This window comes from Aegilops tauschii, chromosome 4 (genome assembly GCF_002575655.3).
Source record: "Aegilops tauschii subsp. strangulata cultivar AL8/78 chromosome 4, Aet v6.0, whole genome shotgun sequence".
NCBI lineage: Eukaryota > Viridiplantae > Streptophyta > Magnoliopsida > Poales > Poaceae > Aegilops > Aegilops tauschii.
The window spans coordinates 105,592,454-105,607,184 of record NC_053038.3 but is presented as its reverse complement, the minus strand read 5'-3'; the positions used below and the strand labels follow the sequence as shown (position 1 = coordinate 105,607,184).

The 14,731-nt window shown below is 46.2% G+C and overlaps 1 long non-coding RNA gene across 18 annotated transcripts; it reads right to left on the bottom strand.

The window, feature by feature from the left end:
- Positions 1-3,191: 3,191 nt before the first annotated feature.
- On the bottom strand, positions 3,192-14,333 carry LOC123493598 (uncharacterized). Of its 18 annotated transcripts, none has more exons than XR_012181498.1 (9): positions 14,245-14,333; positions 13,441-13,574; positions 13,184-13,245; positions 8,012-8,076; positions 4,799-7,896; positions 4,595-4,698; positions 4,389-4,504; positions 3,463-4,037; positions 3,192-3,375 (listed from the first exon to the last, which is right to left on the bottom strand). It is a non-coding gene; the product is annotated as an uncharacterized lncRNA (long non-coding RNA). The 18 variants fall into 18 exon arrangements; XR_012181501.1 differs by having other exon boundaries at positions 4,389-4,501; XR_012181492.1 differs by having other exon boundaries at positions 4,595-7,896.
- Between the last annotated feature and the right edge of the window lie 398 nt (positions 14,334-14,731).

The window sequence follows — 14,731 nt, the reverse complement described above, 5'->3', positions numbered from 1 at the left end:
ACTGTGGTCAAAAATGGTTATATTAGAACACCTAAACCTGATGAACAAATCAAAGTAGAACCTAGTGTTGCTATGGTTAAGGATCTCCTGGAAGAAAATATAGATGGGCATGTTATTCATTTCTGTGATGAAGCTGCTAGAATTGCCAAACCCGATGGAAAAGATAAACATAGACCCATTATTGGCATGCATGTTGTCTCAGTCCAGATAGGAGATCACCGTTATCATGGTTTATGTGACATAGGTGCTAGCGTGAGTGCTATTCCTTTTACCATATACCAAGAAATTATGAATGACATAGCACCCGCAAAGATAGAAGACATAGATGTTACTATTAAACTTGCTAATAGAGATATTATTTCACCAATTGGGATTGTTAGAGATGTTGAAGTCATGTGTGGGAAAATAAAATACCCTACTGATTTTCTTTTTCTTGGTTCCCCACAAGATGATTTTTGTCCCATTATCTTTGATAGACTTTTCTTGAACACCGTTAATGCTAAAATAGATTGTGAGAAACAAACTGTCGGTGTTAGCTTTGGTGATGAGTCTTATTAGTTTAATTTTTCCAAGTTTAGTAGAAAACCTCATAAAAAAGAATTGCCTAGTAAGGATGAAATAATTGGTCTTGCTTCTATTGCTATGCCTCCTACTCATCCTCTAGAACAATATCTGCTAGACCATGAAAATGATTTACATATGAATGAAAGAAATGAAATAGATAAGATTTTCTTTTAACAACATCCTCTGCTTAAACACAATTTGCCTATTGAAACTCTGGGAGGTCCTCCTCCACCTAAAGGTGATCCTGTGTTTGAATTAAAACAATTGCCAGACACTTTGAAATATTCTTATCTTGATGAGAAGAAGATATATCCTGTTATTATTAGTGCTAACCTTATAGAACATGAAGAAGAAAGATTATTGAAAGTTCTAAGGAAGCACCGAGCTACTATTGGATATACTCTTGATGATTTAAAGGGCATTAGTCCCACTCTATGTCAGCACAAGATTAATATGGAACCTGATGCTAAACCCGTTGTTGATCACCAACGTCGGTTAAATCCGAAGATGAAGGAAGTGGTAAGAACGGAAATATTAAAACTTCTGGAAGCAGGTATAATCTATCCTATAGCTGATAGTAGATGGGCAAGTCTTGTTCATTGTGTCCCTAAGAAAGGAGGTATTACTGTTGTTCCTAATGATAAGAATGAACTTGTTCCACAAAGAATTGTTACAAGCTATGGAATGGTAATTGATTTTAGAAAATTAAACAAAGCAACTAGAAAAGATCATTACCCTCTGCCTTTTATTCATCAAATGCTAGAAAGATTGTCTAAGCACACACATTTTTGCTTCCTTGATGGATATTCTAGTTTTTCACAAATACCTGTTTCTCAACCTGATCAAGAAAAGACCACTTTCACTTGTCCCTTTGGAACTTATGCTTATAGATGTATGCCTTTTGGTTTATGCAATGCACCTGCTACCTTTCAAAGATGTATGACTGCTATATTATCTGACTTTTGTGAAAAGATTGTTGAAGTTTTCATGGATGACTTTTCTGTTTATGGGAAGTCTTTTGATGATTGTTTAAGCAATCTTGATTGAGTTTTGCAGAGATGCGAGCAAACAAATCTTGTCTTGAATTGGGAGAAGTGCCACTTTATGGTTAACTAGTAGAACGTCCGTGCGTTGCCACGGGCCTTTCAAATTTTCCTACTTACATATATAAATATAATGCATGTAATTTTGTGCATGTATAGGAAAACATAGCCCGCAACCATTGAAAAGCAATTGAAATCCACTTCACCTGCAATATATTTTGATTACAAAATGTATTTAAATTATGTATACGTATAGATAATGATTCAACTAAGAATATGTTTCAAACTAAGATCTATTTGATGTGCTTAAGATATTCCCGTCATTCTCGTACGCCGAAATACGCACACAACCTGGCCACCTCCTAAACGTAGCCGCCACCGGAGCTCGGGTTTCTTATGCCTCCCATAGGAGCCGCCACCGGTCTGCGGCGTCCTCTGTGGCCTTAGGGCCATGGAGGCGCGGTGGATCCCCGCTCGTGCCAATGGGAGAGCTTCGTTTTTTCATGTTTTTTTAGTTTTATTAGGGTTTGTATCCTACTCAGAGAGGCAAGGACGAGGCAGCTCTCTGAAAATGGAATAAGGTTCTCTCCGCCTACTGATGTGACTGTTGTTGAGGGTCCAATGCTAAACAAAGAAATATCTCCTCGGAATGGCAGAATATCTTCTTTAAAAAATAGGTTAGTCCCATCTGCTATAGCTTGAAGCAGGCCCGAGGGCCAGCAGGACTAATACGTTGTTGTATTGACGCAGATATTTCTTTTTTCTAAGCATACAATTACGAGTACCTCTAGGTTTTATTAGCGGAGAAGAAACAGTAAATTGGGGCTTATTGGGACTGATGTTACGAGCTTCTGGAATACAATGGAATCTTCATAAAGTAGATCCTTATGATTCTTACAACCAATGTGATTGGAAAGTCCGATGGCAAAAAGAAGGGGATTCGTTAGCTCGCTATTTAGTATGTTGGTGAAATGAGAAAATCCATCAAATTAATTCAACAAGCTGTAGAAAAAATATATTCCCGGAGCCCCTGTTCTGGCGGTGCTTCTAACATTGTCGGATGGCATGTGGAGGTTTGTCTTCAATGGATCTCATGGGATTCAATCGTCGTTTGTCTTTGATGGGTCCACGTTGAAAAGGTATTCATTCATGAGTGGTCGTGTGTCCACAGGTTAGATCCTTCCAATCTACATTTCTCTTTATCGCCGGTGATTCCTGTTCTGGTGCATATACTTTAGGAAGGCATAAGCCACAAAACCATGAGATATATAGAAAGGTGTGACAACTCATACTTGTTGCCTGGGCTACAATGCATATACTTTAGGAAGTATCTCTGGTCCAAACTCATAATCCAATTATGCCCCTTAATCACATATTATGTGTCTTAGGACCTATTATAGGTTTGCTCATGTGGGTGCTCGCTGGTGACCGACATCTTATCATGAGATCATAGCATTCTTCTCTTTACTTTTAAATTTTGGTTTCCATTTCTTTCTTTTTCCTGTACAAGTGTCATGCTCTCACCCTTCCTCTATCAATGAAAACACACCTATCATGTGTACTTACACTCAGCCGAATTCCATCTAGCAATGCTCTTGTCCCATTCTCATGAATGAACGATTCCTCTCAGTCAATGGTATACAATCCATCAGAAACTTCAAGAAAACAACCATGCTCCATACAGCTCAAGATGTTGGCCTTTTTACTTCTCCGGCGACCAGCCAACATTACTTTCTGCCTTCCAATGTGCATGCATACAATGGAACAACTGAAAATATGAAAGAAATAGATTGTAAGATACAGATATATTCAACCTATAATCTGTTGTGTATTTTGGATTTGGACGACCATTTACCCATAATAACAGACGAATGATTGATTGCAAAAGAGCTATGGAGGAAACTTCACAGGCACCGTCCTCATTAATTCCACTCACAAGCCTTTTCTCGTAGAATTTCACAACTTTATAAGACATCTTTAAAAACCAGCCATCAGTAAATAGATCTCTCAATCCAGAAATGGTATGCACATATTAAACATTTCACTCCATTCGGGTCCATATTATGTTGAAACAAGTCCAAAGGCTTGTCATTTTCATTGAATAAGACGAAGATTTTAAGAATCACTCTCGCGGCATTATATTACACAAATATTTCGTCCGGCAAGGCACCCCGATGATGCCTCCGCTTTGATGTGTCACAAGCACAACGACCGGAGTCGCATTGTTGCGGAACACCCGAGCATTTCGCTCATTCCAGATTTCCCAAGAGATAGGAATAAGGGAAACAAGCGGCCTTCGAGATTGCGACCTCCCGTAAGTGTTGCTGCGCCACCACTCCTTGACGGAAACCATGCCTCCCCAGTCCGTGGGATGAACATCATGTAAACCAAGCCATGTTTTGATCATTGCCCAAACTCTGGCTGCATATTCTGTATAAAAGGATCAAGTAGACATGGAAGTATGCTCATATATCGTTGAATCCTGTAAAACATTTAAAAGGTAATCCGCCACATTTTAACAGCACTCTGTTTCTTAAATAAGTGATATTTTACTTGTCAGTTTGCAAGGTACAAATTGAAACATAAACTATAGTAAAAACATAATCATAAAGTCATAAATAAATTTATAGAATCCCTCTATCAATATTCCTGTAAAATTTATTATGTTTAATGCTATGAAGAATAGCAACTTGAATTTCCACGAGGACAAGTATATATAGTTATATACACATGCAGGTCTGCACTTTCAAATTTAGTAAAGCATGAGCCAAAATAACTTACGGAGTGGTGCGTTTTTTTTCGCTTGTTGGTGTTCTATGTGTCCCGACCACACTGGCGCTCAATTCCTGCAGGAGTGCTGAAGACTGGGAGGAGGCGATTCTGCCAAGCATGACCTACTGCCCAAGCAGATGTCATTTATTTATGGAGAAGAGGGTATTACATACAATTTTTTTGCGAGGCAGTTCAGTTTAATGGAAAAAATATACCCTAGACAAGATGTTGCAATGGCAAATGCCTCACATAATAAATTAAGTTCTATAATGAGAACACAATCCAATCCTTGATGAGAAGACATTTTTTCAATGATTCCCTTGTACCATCAACAAATCAATTTGAAGAACAGAAAAAAAATATTATTGTGAGAGTGCATATTGAAAGAAAAACGTGTACCAACTGGTAAAAATAATTACCCATTTAAATGGACTAAGAAAGAATCATCGAGGACTCTGGAGATTGGAGTCAGCATACTGAAGAGGGAATGCAGGAAATGGAATACCCCGCTGGCCTCACCAAATAATAAGTCCCTCGGTTCATTGATTCGTAACCTTGAGGTAAATATCGTAGCACCGTCTGCTCCTCTTCTTTGAATCATTATTTTATGTTTGTAAACATAGCCTTTAGCCATAGTCTGTAGTACTGTGCCAGCCCATTGAGACCAACACGACACATAGTCAAATGTTATAGTACGCAACTGAGGATACAGGAGGAAAATGAAAGGACTTTGCACTTGTGCATTGGCAAAAAGCTTCCAAGGCATAAGCCACAAAACCATGAGATATATAGAAAGGTGTGACAACTCTCGAGTGCAGTACACCGAATTTCGAAAAACACTGAAAAAACATGATAAAACAAAATCCAAAAAATCTGAAATTTTGAGACAAAAATAATTATCAAATGCTTGAGCTTCTTGCAAAATTTGAGCGAAAAATAACATCCGAGGAATTCTCACCATAAAAAACAAAATCACTGCTCAAACAGTGCATAAAACTTTTAAGCAGGACTTATTGATCTTTCATGTTACTCTACCTGGAAAGGGTAAGAACAAACGCACCGCAAACGCAAGAAAAGCAGTCCACGGCCCATATTCACTCCTAAATTAGGAATCGACATGATAGTATAAGTAGGCCAAAAGTAAGTGTTCTTGTCTCAAAAAGAATAAACATCCAGTAGCTATAGCAAGGAAAGGGGAAAAGGTATCATTAGATAATTCTTTGGGCCAAATAGCAGAATCTTACTTTGATTCATGAAATTACACTGCTAGGTGCTTGCAGAAGAAACAATGGCCCCGAGGAAAGATTTGTGCATGCATGTGCCTTTAGCAAGCAATAGCAAGAGGCAAAAGAATAATAATAAATAAATGCTAAAATAATAATCGTTGAGAGGGGGGGAGGGGTTACACTGTATTTCAGAATAATCCATTCATTTTATGATAAAACCAAATATGCAGCAGAATAAAAAATTCTACAAGGTGAGTAGTAGTAGATGAGTTTTCGAAGAATGGATAACTTTCCTACCACAAGGACTGCCGAAAAACAGTGCTAAAATATTATGAAGCATTTCATCAAGCATTCCTGTCCAGGTCCTAGGTATTGTAAAATCCCTTCTTTCCATGTATGTATTCCTATACACATACATCCTAAAATGCGGTAGTTAACAAAAGTCAAGACACTACAAAAATATATTAAAAAAAACTTCATCAGAATAGTCTCGGTATTCAATTGCTATGTTCTGATGACATCTGGGTCATTGTATGTTGAAATCGCAAACTGACAATAATTACACCATATGTCCACTGAATAAGTAACTGCAAGAACTGCCCGTTCATACATCTCCATCTGTCCATATTCACAAGGATTTCGCTGTCATAGATGTAGAGTATTTACTATTTACAGTGATTAGGCACACGCACACACCCTAAAATCAGACACAAGGATCAACAAAAACACCTTATCTTCTTTTACTTCCATCACATTCCATTTCTTCTGACAAAAGCTAGCGAGTTCTTGCAGTTTCAATAACAAGCAGGTAGCTGAAACTCACATCAAACTAATGTTTCAACTATACAAATAAACAACTAAAAATGAAAAAATGGAGATGCGTAGCTTGTTCAAATAAAAAAAGTCACATAAACTAAATTTTCCTAATAAAACCTTCTTGGATAGCTTATTCTAATAAAAATGTTTAATATCACGTGAGCAACATGTTCCAGAATAATGATAATTAAATGAAAGCAATTGGCTAGTTAATAAGAAATATTAGAGCATTTAGATCACTACTGTAGTATTCTAAATGCTCCTATATTTCCTTACAGAGGATGTACATACAGTTGCAGGAAGGTAAGTGTGCATATATAGGACAAAAGAAGGAAATTTTCAAGGTCAGGGCTATGAGATTAACATACCAACTCTATCAACTGTTATTTCTAATTCAGTAAATTTGGTACAAAGCTTTTATAAAGCAGCCCTTAGGACAACAAGTATGAGTTGTCACACTAAATAACCCCCTTCATGGTACATGTGTTGCATATTTCATGGGCACCACAGAATGAGGGTCGAACAAACAAACTACTCACCCTGACACCCCGTCCGCCCGGGACCGGGACGAGATGGAATCATGAGATTTGATCTCATCTCATTTCCTATCCATGTATACTCGCAAACCACTGCCGGTAGGATCGCACTGATTACTGCCAATTTGTTCCTTCACCCAAAACTTTGTCAAGTTTTTTTAGTGATCAATACTCCCACCCTGGCCATAACTAAATAACTAACAAACGAGGTGCAAAACAGAGGATGGATTATTGAATCAACTTGCTAATGTAGTTCTTTTTTCAGTACGACCCTTGAGAGCATTTTATTCTTTCGAGTGAAACTTATAGACTTGACATGAGGGACCTGGACTTGACCTCTTGACACAACTAATATATTAAATAGCTTCAGAATAACCGGATACATACATGTGTTCATCTTTTCAGAGCCTCCACACATACATGTGCCCATCTGCTCTGTAGGATCCTATGCAATACACAGATGTTTCCACTGTCATGCACGACACAACTTTAAAAGTGTTTGGCATGTATTATCTGAAAGTCAAACTTACGTCTACGCATATCCTATAACATGTAAGTCGAAACCCAATGTATCCCAAGGTTTCGGCCTTGCAACATTGCATCTCCCATTTGATGTTGCTGCTGCCATGACATGATGCGCCTATAGCGAAATCTCACCGGGAATGTGGAATCCTCGTCCGTGAAAAATCGTCTCAAGGCTTTCTCCGGCATAGGAGCTGAGAGGAGAAACCTCGAAGCTTATGAGGGAAAGGGATCATGAGAAAGATGATCATAAAAGTTCTATGTTGAAAGGCCTGACTTGTAATTTAATTCTACAAGTTTCTGGGTACAGGAAATGGTGAGAAATTACCCATCCGCTATGCAGTTGGAGTAGCATCAGGTGTCATAGGTTGTGCCATTCGCGTTCTTCACTGGCGCAAATTCCTCTTCGTGTAGCACCTAAATTTTCAGATATGCATCGATGAGTATCTCAAGGTTTTAAAGCTCACAAAAGACAGGAAAAGAAGAGGGAGCAGAAGATGCTATATTAGGGCAGATTTTTTGAAAGTTGAACCTCAAAAAGTGTCATGGACAGGGATTAAATGGATATGTCGAATATGAACTGCTCAAGCTTCTGGCCTATCGTACATCCATGAATCAAGGTACCTAAATGTTGTCGCCTCTCTCTCTCGCTGTATTCTCTGGACAGTTGATCACACGAGGGTTTTGCGCTGTAAAACTTCACAGCTTTTCTGCTTCTATTCCTTGCCTTTTATTCAGAGTACAGAAAGGAAACCGGGGATCGTGGCCCCTGACTACGCGCCCGCGTGATCCACTACGCTCGTGCCATCCCACGAACGGATCGACGAGGCGCGAGACTCGCTCCAGGCTGTTGAACCCGCGAGCTAAACTAGCTAACTGAAAAACTGAAGAAAAGCAACTACTCTGACGCTAAAACTGCCAGCAACAACTAGCTTATTGTGCAACAAACTCCCCCTAAGCTAGGTTTGCTTGCATCTGACGATTCCCACTCGATCACGCATCTCCTGGAAATGGATCCGTCCGAGCGCCTTGGTGAAAATGTCAGCGAGCTGGTCACCTGTGCGAATGTACTGAACATCAATGCTGCCGTCGTCGACGCACTGCCTGATGAAGTGGTAGCGCAGCTCGATGTGTTTTCTCCTGTCATGGAAGACAGGGTTCTTGCTCAGCGCTATCGCTGACTTGTTGTCGATGCAGAGTTTGGTGGCGCCATCGACGCGCCCAAGTAGCTCTCCGAGCAGTCGGCTGAGCCAGATGCCCTGACACGCAGCTCCTGCTGCAGCGACATACTCCACCTCGCATGAGGAAAGCACAACAATCTTCTGCTTGGCTGATTGCCATGACACCGGGCTGCCTCCGAGGAAGAAGATGGTGCCGCTGGTGCTCTTGCGATCATCCACGTCCCCGCCCAGGTCTGAGTCGCTATACCCGACGAGTTCCGCGCCACGTGTCTGCCGAGCGTAACAGCATCCCAGCTGACGTGTGCCGGCGATGTACCTCAGCAACTGCTTGACGACGCCCAGTGCTCGCTCGTCGGCGCCTCCATGAACCTGCTAACATACCCAACAACATAGGTGATGTCAGGTCACGTGTGGGTGAGGTAGCGGAGACTGCCCACCACACTCCCGAAGTGCGTGGCGTCAACGGGCTCCCCGGTCCCCTTCCGGCTGAGCTTGAGCCGAGGCTGCATTGGTGTGGCCACGGGGTGGCAGTCGTCCATGCCGGACTTCTCCAGAAGCTTGCCGGCGTATGAGGACTGCGTGATGGTGATCAGCCCAGGCCTCTGGTCCACTTCTATGCCCAAGTAGTAGTTCAGCAATCCCAGATCGCTCATCTTGAAGAGCGTCATCATCTCCTGTTTGAACTCGGTGATCACCACCGTGGACGCGCCGGTGATGATGAGATCGTCCACGTACACGCCGACGAGGAGACGACCACCCACACCAGTCCGTGTGTAGACCGCATGCTCGGACGGGCACTTCTCAAAGCCGAGAGCGTTGAGGCTGCCATCGAGCTTCGCGTACCACGCCCGAGGTGCTTGACGCAGGCCATAGAGCGCCTTGTGCAACTGGAGCACCTTGCTTGTCTTCCCGGCGAGCTCGAACCCCGGGGGCTGCACCACGTAGACTTCCTCCTCAAGATCGCCGTTGAGGAAGGCAGACTTGACGTCGAGGTGGTGCACCTCCCAGTTCTCCTGTGCTGCTACGGCGAGCAGCAAGCGCACAGAGTCGAGGCGCGCCACCGGCGCGAACACTTCCTCGAAATCGATGCCGGCGCGCTGCACAAAGCCCTTTGCCACGAGGCGAGCCTTGTGCTTGATCACCTCGCCGGCGGCGTTGCGCTTCTCCTTGAAGACCCATTTCAGTCCGATGGGGCGGTGACCTGCGGGCAGTTCACAGAGGGACCATGTCCCGTTAGACTCGATGCAGCTCATTTCTTCCTTCATCGCTGCTCGCCATGCTGCGTGTGATTCGGCCTCCACGAACGTCGCGGGCTCGCCTTCGGGCAGCAACAGCAGCTGCTCAGTCCTCCCAGCGCCGGTCGCGCCCTCTCCGAGCACGTCGTCCACGCGGCGAAAACGATGGACGGCGTCTGGGTTGTCGGCGTCGTCGAACATGTCCGCGTCGTAGGGCGGCGGAGTCGCGTACTGCACGTCCTGCCACGCCGGGGCGGCAGGTGGTGCGCTCTTCGTCGCTGGCGCATCTGTTGCAGCTGCGACGGAGGTGGGTGTCGGCGTGGCTGGCACGGACGCCGTTGTGGTTGTTCCATGTGTTGACGATGACGGTGAGACGGTTGGTGCAGCGCTGTCCTCCCCTGGGTTGTCGTATGATGTGAAGTCCGCGACGAACGTGCCGCCCGTGCTTGCCGTCTCGCTGCTCCAGTCCCAGCTCTCGTTCTCGTCGAACACGACGTCACGCGATACGTGCACGCGCCGACTCGCCGGGCCGTAGACCCTGTATGCCTTGGTTCCAGGCTCATATCCGATGAGCACCATGGGCGTGCTCCGGTCGTCCAGCTTCTTGAGATTTGGCCACGCGCTCTTGACATGAGCCACACACCCAAAAACGCGTAGGTGACTCACCTCCGGTTTCTTGCCGTGCCAGGCCTCGTACGGAGTCGCGCCGTCCACACTCCAAGTGAACGCACGGTTTAGGAGATACACGGCCGTGGTCACCGCCTCTCCCCAGAAGTGATCTGGCATCCCCTTGGCCTTCATCATGCTTCTTGCCATGCCCACCACCGTCTGGTTGCGCCTCTCCACCACGCCGTTCTGCTGCGGCGAGTACAGCGTCGTCAGGTGGCGCTGGACACCAGTGGACGCGAAGTGCTTGGCCAGCTCCGCGGATGTGAACTCCCCGCCGCGGTCCGTGCGCAGCGTCCCTAGCTTGCGCCGCGCTTCTGCCTCCGCACGCGCCTGGAAGTTCTTGATCGCCGCGGCGGCCTCATCTTTGCTTGACAACAATGTGAGCCACATGTAGCGGCCGTGGTCGTCCACGAGAAGGAGAAAATATCGCCGTCCGCCTGGCGTCGCCGGCGTGATCGCCCCGCACAAGTCTGCATGAACGAGATCGAAAGGCGTCTCCGCTCTGTACTTGGCCGTCTGCGGAAACGGCGTCCGGCGCTGCTTGCCGGTGAGGCACGCCTGGCGGAGCTCGCCTGTGTGCTCGCTGCCAGGCAGTCCTCGCACCAGGTCTCCCCGCGCCATCCTCTGAAGCGCGTCGATGTGCAGGTGTCCGAAGCGGTCGTGCCAGCGCCATGACATGTTGTCCGTGCGCGCGGCAAGACAAGCCGGGCGAACAGGGCGAATATGCAACTTGTACAAACGATTTTGAGATCGTTTTACCTTGAGGATGAGAGTGCCGCGCCGGTCGTGTATGGTGAGGATGCCATGGCGCACGTTGATGTCGCAACCATTCTCGTTGAGCTGCCCAAGGCTCACGACACTGCTCTTGAGCCTAGGGATGTAGTACACCTCCAGGAGCGCGCGCTGCGCTCCCCCGTCGACGGTGAACGCGACCGTGCCGCGCCCCTCGATCTGTACCGCTGACCCGTCTCCGAAACACACGGTTCTAGTGATGGCCGTGTCCAAGTCGGTGAAGGCCGTGCGGTCGCCGGTCATGTGATTGGACGCACCAGTGTCCAGGTACCACATCGCGTTGACGGCGACGTCCTTGGCAGCTGGAGTGATGTGTGCCTGTTCTTCGTTGAGGAAGACTGTGGCGCGCGGCGCATCAGGGCGGTCTGCAACCATCGCCTCTGAGTGCACGGGGCGCGTGAGTTCGACGACCTCGGCAAGCAGCAGCTCGGGATCGCCCTCCTCATCCGCCTGGGCTAGGAGAGCATCCTCCTCCCTTTTCTTCTTCCCGCATTCTCGGGCCCAGTGCCCTTTTATGCCGCAGTACCTGCATTTTTGCTTGTCCCCGCCGCTCTTGTCGGGGTAGTCACCTCCATGGCCGCCGCCGCGCCCGCCTCCGCGGCCACCGCCTCCGCCTCTTCGGCGGTTGTTGCTGCCGCCCGAGGGAGGCCCCGGAGCGCGGGGTTGCTGTTGGCGAGCCTGCCACTCCTCCCAGGTGAGGAGTAGCCGCCCCCCTGGCTGCTGTTGCCGCCGTGCGCATCGTCGAGTCAGTCCTGAACGACACGCAGCCTGCCGGTGACCTCGTCCAGAGAGAGCGTGCTTATGTCCAGCAGCGTCTCAATAGCGATTGCCACCTGCGCGAACTGGGGCGGGACAACACGCAGGAACTTGGCGACTACCTTTGATTCTTCCACCGTGTCGCCGAGGGCGCGTAGGCCGGCGACGATGCCGGAGAGGCGGAGCGAGAAGTCGTCGATGGTCTCCCCGTCGCGAAAGGTGATCCCCTCGAAATCACGCCGCAGTTTCTGCGCGTTGGCCTCGCGTACGCGCGTGGCTCCAAGGCGCTGTGTGGCGATGGCGCCCCACGCCTCCTTGGCGGTCTCCTTCTCTCCCACTGCGAGTAGCACGTCCGAAGGGAGGCTGCGCAGGATGGTGATCATCGCGTTGCGCTCGTGGTGGTAGGAGACGTCACCGTGAGAGACCGTGCCCCACCAGCCGTGGGCCTGAAGGTAGACCTTCATGAGCAGAGCCCACTCAGCGTAGTTGGTGCGCGTCAGCGTTGGCAGCGCGCCCGTCGCGGGCGCCGGCTGCACCGATTGCTGAGCCACTATGTTGCCTCGGCGGCGTGTCCGTCCGCGGTCCTGTGACGGCGCGCGTATGCGTGGTGGCGTCTCCGATCGGCCTGCACCGCCAGCGGGCGTCCTCGTCGCAGCCGCTGGTGTCTTTGACATGGCTCTGATACCACTTGTCGCCTCTCTCTCTCGCTGTATTCTCTGGACAGTTGATCACACGAGGGTTTTGCGCTGTAAAACTTCACAACTTTTCTGCTTCTATTCCTTGCCTTTTATTCAGAGTACAGAAAGGAAACCGGGGATCGTGGCCCCTGACTACGCGCCCGCGTGATCCACTACGCTCGTGCCATCCCACGAACGGATCGACGAGGCGCGAGACTCGCTCCAAGCTATTGAACCCGCGAGCTAAACTAGCTAACTGAAAAACTGAAGAAAAGCAACTACTCTGACGCTAAAACTGCTAGCAACAACTAGCTTATTGTGCAACAAATGTCAGGTGCTGCAACAGAACATGATTTATGCTGGAGCATGGCAATTGGCAAGTAAAATTACTTACCATGACATGCCTAGCAGATCCTTAAATCACAAACTGTAGCTCTAGATGTAATTCCCATTCTCCTAGGAAAATTTAAGAAATACAAGCATTAAGAATCAAGTAGGTAAAATAGTAATGATCTATTGTTAAAACCAGATTAGTTTGAAAGAGACAAACACAGGAGTGGCCTAAAAAAACATTGGATTTGAAGGTGACGATGCTACTAATAATAGATCTATTCTGCTTGGATCTTCAAAATGTGAGGAAAGGAAACGTGCCTGAGTTTGCTTATATCACTCCAATAAATCACCTTTGTTCTCACCCCATACTCCAAGATCCATCATCCATGATGCACGCCTGATTCTTTCTTCTTCTAGCAGCTATGATTGATTCATCAATCAATCCATTGCACCTGCAAATCTTGCTTAGTTAACTCATTGGTTTTATCTTCTTCTGTAATTAACAGTAAAGTAAATGGTATAGATATTATTGCTCAAGTTAATGCAGGTAAATGGTACGAAAGGGTTGCATATAGAGCCAAACCAAAGAAAATGATCAAGAACTCAAGAGGTAAATACTTCTTCACCTCGAAACATAATAGAGCCTTGCAAGTCAGTAACAATGTAATCTTGACTCTTCAGGGTAGAGACCATTGACGTTGCACAACTGAGTAAAAAAAGGAACTACAAAGAAAAATGCAGACTAAAGAGCTTAGAAGCTTATTAACTGCTTTTGATTCTTCTAACTAAAGGGATGAAGAAATCATTATGATTAAACAAACATGCATTTGACAGTGGCATAGTCAATGCTGACGCCAATTGCCGGAGGATATTCAGTTCGAAAGTACGTAGTTATTTATTAGTTCAGTACATTCAAAAGATGCAGGTTGCTCCCATCCTAGTGTGAAGTCCTGCTCATGCATGTAAAATGAATTTAAAGTAAGACATCAAGGCATCAGGCACTTCGCGTCACAACATCACAGAAGTTTGCTCATCCTTAAGAATGTACTTTTATGAGAACAATGATGGACCAAAACAACTGCATGTTCAAAAGAAAAAAAGTAACACGGAAGAGGAAGGTACCACGGTGAGGGGAAGGAGTGACACTGCTCGCGAGGATTTTGGGCATGGTAGGTCGGCGGCGGTTGAGCCGAGGAGCGTCGGAGGCCGCTCCGACCCGATCCAGCGAGTTGGGGCCTCAGCACGAGGTTTTTTCGGTTCGTGGTGGCTAAGTATGAGGTGGGAGGAGGTACCAAAAAAACCATGGAAGGTGGGACGAAAATTGACCGGCGGAGACTACCAACTGCTCCATTAGGAGTAGAGATGAAGGTATTGTTTTGGCCAATAAAATTTCTAAAAGAGGTATTGAGGTGGACAAAGCTAAGGTTGATGCAATTGAGAAAATGCCATGTCCTAAAGATATCAAAGGTATTCGTAGTTTCTTAGGTCATGCTGGTTTCTATAGGAGATTTATCAAAGACTTTTCTAAAATTTCTAGGCCCCTTACAAATCTTTTGCAAAAGGATGTTCCTTTTGTTTTTGATGATGATTGTTTAGAAGCCTTCGAAAC